This window comes from Petaurus breviceps, unplaced genomic scaffold (genome assembly GCF_028583685.1).
Source record: "Petaurus breviceps papuanus isolate PSGF00001 unplaced genomic scaffold, PetGlider_PUasm1.0 207, whole genome shotgun sequence".
Taxonomy (NCBI): domain Eukaryota; kingdom Metazoa; phylum Chordata; class Mammalia; order Diprotodontia; family Petauridae; genus Petaurus; species Petaurus breviceps.
The window spans coordinates 17,414,032-17,420,827 of record NW_027185850.1 but is presented as its reverse complement, the minus strand read 5'-3'; positions in this window follow the sequence as shown (position 1 = coordinate 17,420,827).

The window sequence follows — 6,796 nt, the reverse complement described above, 5'->3', positions numbered from 1 at the left end:
CTGCCAGTGACTTTCCTAAAGCACTGGTCTAACCATGTCACCCTCCCTCCCCCAATAAACTCCTGTGGCTCCCTATCACCCCCAGGATCAAATATAAACTCTTCTGTTTGGCTTGTTGACTGACTGCTGTGTACCTGTCATCCTTCAAAGATATAAAAAAAACCCCAGAGATGGTTCCTGACTTGCAGAGGCGGTTCCTGACTTCCAGAGGCATTGATTCTAATGGGGAAGACAATATGTAATAATAATTATAGCTAGTATTTTTATAGCGCTTTAAAGTTTACCAATCACATTACACATATGAGCACACATTTGACAGATGAGGAAACTGAGGCAGACAAGGGTTAAGTGACTTGCCCAGGGTACTCTAGTAAGAATATGGGAGCATCCTGGATTTGAACTCGGGTCTTCCTGAGTTCTCCTACCTCCTCTCCTCTGGATAAAGAGGCACATAAAAGACGCAAACATGGGCCTTTCTACCATGCACCATAGGGTCCTGCTGCCTCAGATGTGTCCTCCAGTCTCCATGTCCGCTCTATCTTTATTGGTGTCTCTGCCTTATCCCTCCAATTCAATGAACCTTTAAGAAGCATTTTCATGTGTAACGGCTAACACATACTGCATCGTGCTAGGCCTTGAGGGAGATCCAGAGATTAGAGATGCTAGAAGTTTACAGTCTCCTGGGGAGAATACAGCCTGTCCACGAGTCAGCACCAACCAGGTAGGTGTGGTAAGGAGAGGAAGAAGAGGTCCAGACAAGGCAGGGAGAAGGTTCAGCTGGGAGATCACGGGAGGCTTCACAGAGGAAGCCGCAGCTGAGCTGAGCCTTCATGGAAATCTCCAGTCCACAAAGGTGGAGGAAGGGACTCTACTTAGTTCCCCAGTGTTGGAGGTCTGCCTTGCTCCAGGATGGCTCTCCTTGTCATTCAGGAAAGGTCTGGGAAGCTTGTGGTCCAGTGGAAAGCGGGCTGGCTTTGGAGTCCCAGGACCTGCTTCCTACTTGTGTGACTCTGGACAAATCCCTTGCCCGCTCTAGACCCCAGTTTCCTCATCTGTAGAATGACAAGAAAAGGGCTCTGCCAGCTCTAAATCTGGGACCTACCACGACCAAATTACATTATTTGGGACTTGTAAGGGCGAAGAAATAACACACGTTTCTATAACATTTTAAGGATGACCGAGTACTTTCCCCATAGGTAGGGAGTCCTGGTATTATTATTTTTAAGCAATCGGGGTTAAGTAACTTGCTCCAGGTTACACGATCAGGTGTTTCTGGGTGGGTGCTAAGTGTCTGAGCCTGGATTTGATCCCAGGTCATCCCGACTCTGGGGCCAGTGCTCTTACCTTCTTTGCTACCTGGCCACCCTGGGAGTCCTGGTATTATTACCCTATCTTACAGAAAAGGAAACTTTTTAAGCAATTTACAAATTACTATCTCATTTGGTTCCCAAACCGAGCCTGTGAGGTGGACATTATTAGTCCCATTTTTACAGATAAGGAAACTGAGGCAGGCAGCAGTTAAGTGACCTGCCCAAGGTCACACAAGCTAGCAAGTGCCTGAAGCCTGAATTTAGGTCTGCTTGACTTCAGGTCTATCGACCATTAGGCACAAAAGTGGTAAAGGATTTGGCCATAAATTACACACTCAGGACCTGAATTCAGTCCTTCTATCATCCCAGTGGTGGAGCAAGTTGTTGTTCTTGTTTTCGAAAGAAATTCTAGAAAAAAGAATTAAGCAGCACCATAAGGTCCCACCCCACCCCAGGCACCCAAAGCCAGTGTCGGGAACAAGCAGATCCCAACAGCAGGGAGGGTCTGACCAGCTGCCTGCTTGCTCAGCCTCCCTAATTATAACCTGGCCCCTCATTAGCTGCACTGCGATGCAGGGCACTGGGCATCGAAACTCCATCCGAATGACTCCTCTGCCCATGCCAGGCTCCAAGCCTCTAATCAGAGAGCTCTCAATAAACATCATTATCCCTTGTAACAGCAGGGAAAAGCAAGGCCCATCATGGGAACACAGACATGCCAGGGAGTGCTGGGCAACGCTGAAGCAGATCTGGAACAGGGGTTCAGGGAACTAACTTCTAATGTTCCTTTTAATGCCACATTTGAGGTGTTAACTCAAGGCTAAGTTCCTTATTTAAAAATTTTTATCAATGCCTTTTGCTTTTACATCACCATCACATGGGGATAATCTACTGATTTCCCCTACACCCAGAGAGCCTAACATTGTAAAAATCAACCAAGCAATCGACAAGCATTTATTTATTGTCTACTGCATAACACAACCAGCATTTATTAGTGTGGACCACAGAATTCCAGTCTGTAACAAAAAGCACTCAGACAGGGCTCCAAGCAAGATCGATCAGTTTATTAGGGATACCGGTGCTCCCTAATCAATTGGGTCCAAGTCCTTCCTCATGCTCAGGGTCCCTGAGGCTAAGGGGCCAAGGGGTTTTATAGATTTGGGGGAGTCTCTGGGAGGTCCCCTAGCTCTTGAGAAGTTCCTTGACAAGCATGAAAACTCCTATGATTGGCTAATCTTCAGAAGGGGGTGGGGAGCTCCCACAATTGGCTAAGGGCAATGTCCATCAATCATAGCCACTTTGTCAACAGGCCTTTCACAGGTCATTAGCTACAGACCATTGACTACAGGCCATCTACCTCAGCGGGAGTCTTCCATGGGTCATGAGACTCTACTATTGGACCAACAGTATCCTAAGGTCCAAGGAAGCTGCGGCTCTGAAGCAGAAGTCACTAGATAATGGGCAATAATGAATGATTCATACGGGTGGAGAGTTAACGATCCTTATTATAAGCACTATACTTGGGGTGTGGGGGTGAGGGAGATTGGGGGGCTATAGTGAAGCAATTACATTCCCATAATAGTTCTAACAGTATGAATCTATTTGAGAAATCAAATATGATTAAAATAATCATCATGGTGGATTAATCATTTATAACTCCTTTCCTAACAGCCACAACTAACATAATTACCATACACAATCATATTCTGCTTAATTCACTAGTACAATCACTGACACCCATCAAACCACAATGACCTAAGTAAATGCTGATTAAATTGAGTAGTGGTATCAAAATTAGTCTCACAGTAGGCACCCATACCACAATCAACAAAGCATTTATTAAGCACCCACTACATACCACAATCAACAAGCACTTATTAGATGCCTACAGTATACCACAATGCATAAGCATTTTTTAAGTGACTGCAATATACTATACACCATGTGCTAGATACTAGGAATACAAAGAAAAAAATGAAATAATTCTTGCCTTCGGGTGTTTATATTTTATTGGGAAGAAAAAGAATTAAGTTAAATTAAAATATAGTGACATTGTCTGATGACAAATGCAACATTACAGACCCACAGGTGCCCTACACCTCTTCTGAGAGGAAAGAGAAATGTTTTAAAATATCTTTTTTGGAATAAGATTTAGACCAGGACTTATTCACCTCTGTTATCCTGGACCCCTCTGGCAATTTGGTGGACTCCATGGACCTCTTCTCAGAATAGTTTTTAAATGTATAAGATAATAGGATTACATTAAAAACCAGTGATTAAAGCCAATCTTATAACTTAGCTTTTCTCAGCAATGCTAGGATCTAAAACAATTCCAAAATACTCATGATAGAAAATGGTCATCTGCATCCAGAGAAAGACCGATGGAGTCTGAATGCACATTGAAGCATATTATTTTCTTTTTGTTGTTGTTGTTTTGTGCGTGTGTGTGTTTTCCCTTTCATTCTGTCTCTTCTTTCACAACATGACTAAATGTGGAAATAAGTTTACATGATTGCACATGTATGATCTATGTCAGATTGTTGGCTATTCTGGGGTAGGGAGGACAGGAGGAGAGAGAAAACATTTGAAATTCAAAATCTTATAAAGGTGAATGTTGAAAAAGATCTTTACATATACCGTGTTTCCCCGATAATAAGACACTTATTATTTTTTTTTGGACAGAAAAACACCAGAGGGCTTATTTTCAGGGGAGGGCTTATTTTAATGAACATTGACAGCAATTTTAATAAACAGGTAAATGTGAACAAAAAAATGTACCAGCAAGCAAATCACTGGGGAAGAACAGGATGACGCGCTCACTGCTGCAGCTCTGATTGGATGCAGCTCGGAGCGTGGCATGCGTTTCACGGGGGGTGGGGGAGACGGTGCATACAGAGGGTACCATAATGTAGCGTGTAGCACAGGGGATCATCTTCACTACAGTAGCAATCTCAATAGGGCTTATTTTCAGGGGAGGGCTTATTTTAGAGGAATCTTACACAGTAAGGGGAGGGCTTAGTTTCGGGATAGGTCTTATTATCGGGGAAACACGGTAGTAGGAAAAAAATAAAATACTATTTACAAAAAAAAGAAAAGAATAAAAAAGAAAGAGTATGTCAAATCCTTTGAGGTTCTCGTCACCATCACTGTGGTTTCCAGAACCAAAACAGGCTTTCCAATCTACCACTGTCTTCTTCATGTTATCTCCCTCGACTGGAACACAAGCTCCTTGAAGTCCAGGACTGCTGTACTTTTTATAACCCCAGCACACAGTACAGTGTTTCTTGTCACATAGTCAACGTTGAATAAATGCTTTCCATCCAAATGCTATTCACATTTAGAGAAAGAACCAATGGAGTCTGAATGCAGATTGAAATAGACTATTTCCACTGGTGTGTGTGTGTGTGTGTGTGTGTGTGTCTGTGTCTGTGTATGTGTCTGTGTTTTCCCTTTTGGTCTGCTTCTTCTTTCACAAGACTAATATGGAAATATGTTTTACATGATCGCACATATATAACCTGTATCAAATTGATTTCCACTTTGGGGAGAGGAAGGGGGGAGGAAAATATGGAACTCAAAATTTTATAAGAAATGAATGTTTAAAATTGTCTTTACATGTAATTGGAAAAACATAAAATACTATTTAAAAATGATATTGAAATAATTATAAAAATATTAACAAAACTAAGGTTGTTGACCTCAGGGTTTCAGTCCTTGGTTTTTCCATCAGGGTCTGAGAGAAGGAATTCTATTCATCCTGCATGTTGAAGCTAATTTACTTTCCTTAAAACATGAATCAAAGGATAGACAGATAAAACACTTATTAATCACTTACTGTGTGCTAAGCACTGGGGTACAGTAACATACTCCCCCATACTTGTTTTCCCACAATAGAACAGAAGCTGAGGGGCAGCTAGGAGGTGCAGTGAATAGAGCACCAGCCCTGGAGTCAGGAGGACTCGAGTTCAAATCCAGCCTCAGACACTTAACACTTACTACCGTGTTTCCCCGATAATAAGACCTATCCCGAAACTAAGCCCTCCCCTTACTGTGTAAGATTCCTCTAAAATAAGCCCTCCCCCGAAAATAAGCCCTATTGAGATTGCTACTGTAGTGAAGGTGATCCCCTGCGCTACACGCTACATTACGGTACCCTCTGTATGCACCGTCCCCTCCCCCGGGTGAAACGCACGCCGCGCTCCAAGCTGCATCCAATCAGAGCTGCAGCAGTGAGCGCGTCATCCTGTTCTTCCCCAGTGATTTGCTTGCTGGCGCCATTGAGAGCAGTGCCGAGGAGGAGAGCTGAGGCAGGACAACATAAGCCCTCCCCTGAAAATAAGCCCTCTGCTGTTTTTCTTTCCAAAAAAATTAATAAGACAGTATCTTATTATCGGGGAAACATGGTAGCTGTGTGACCTTGGCCGAGTCACTTAATCCCAATTGCTCTGCCTTCCCCCCTCCTAAAAGTAAAAAGTTTAAAAATTAAAAAAAAAAAAAGAACAGAAACTCCTAGAGGGCAGGGACTTCCTTGGCAACTGGTGTTTGTAACCTGGCTCCCACTTTCACTCTCTGGCCCAGCTTGGGTGGGAACTGGGTCACAAACACAAAAGTGAACCCATCCTGGACCTCAAGGACCTTACACAGAAACAGGGGAGCTGACTCAGAAAGGGGAAGGGCAGGAGACACTGGGAGGGGCCTGGGGTCTGGGGTCACAGAATCTGAGAAGGAATCCCTGGGTGAATGAATGGGCCAGGCAGTGGGGCTTCCAGCTTCTACCTGAAGAGCCCCAAGGAGGAGCACCTTTCTTTGGATCAGGCACTCCAAAACCTCCCCATTGCTTACAGGCTGGTATCCACCCTTCTGAGCCTGGCACTCAAGGCCCTGCACATGAAGCCCCACTTCCTCTGACCCCCTTCATCCAGAAGTCAACCAGATCCGAGGCCCAGGAAGGTGAGTCCTCACCTCATCCACTGTTAGAGCCAGAGGGGCCAGAGAGATCTGCTAGTTCTATTCCCTCTTTTTACAAATGAGGAAACTGAGGCCCAGAAAGGAAAAATGATGTTCAAGCCCTGGATGTGGAGTCAGGAGGACCTGGGCTCAGACCCGTCCCAGCAGCAAAGCCCTGGGGAAGCCACTTACCTTCTGGGCCTCAGTTTCCCCACCTGTAAAAGGAGGATGATAACAGCACCTCTCCCAGCCTTGCTGTGAGGGTCCCTCGAGATGATGGGGTGATTGCCAAGTCCTTGTGAGACCGGAGATGTTAACAGCACACATTGCACAGCACACATGCACTGACATGTTTCACATCCATCTGGGGCTTTTAAACCATCAACATTTCTACCATCATTTGAGACACATTTTTCAAACTTTTTTGCAGTTGCTGCTCAGTAATTTCATGAACTGAGTCTGTGAAAAGAAATAAGAATCAATTAAATTAATTAAGTATTAATTATAATGATGCTTAAGAATTAATTATTAATTGATTA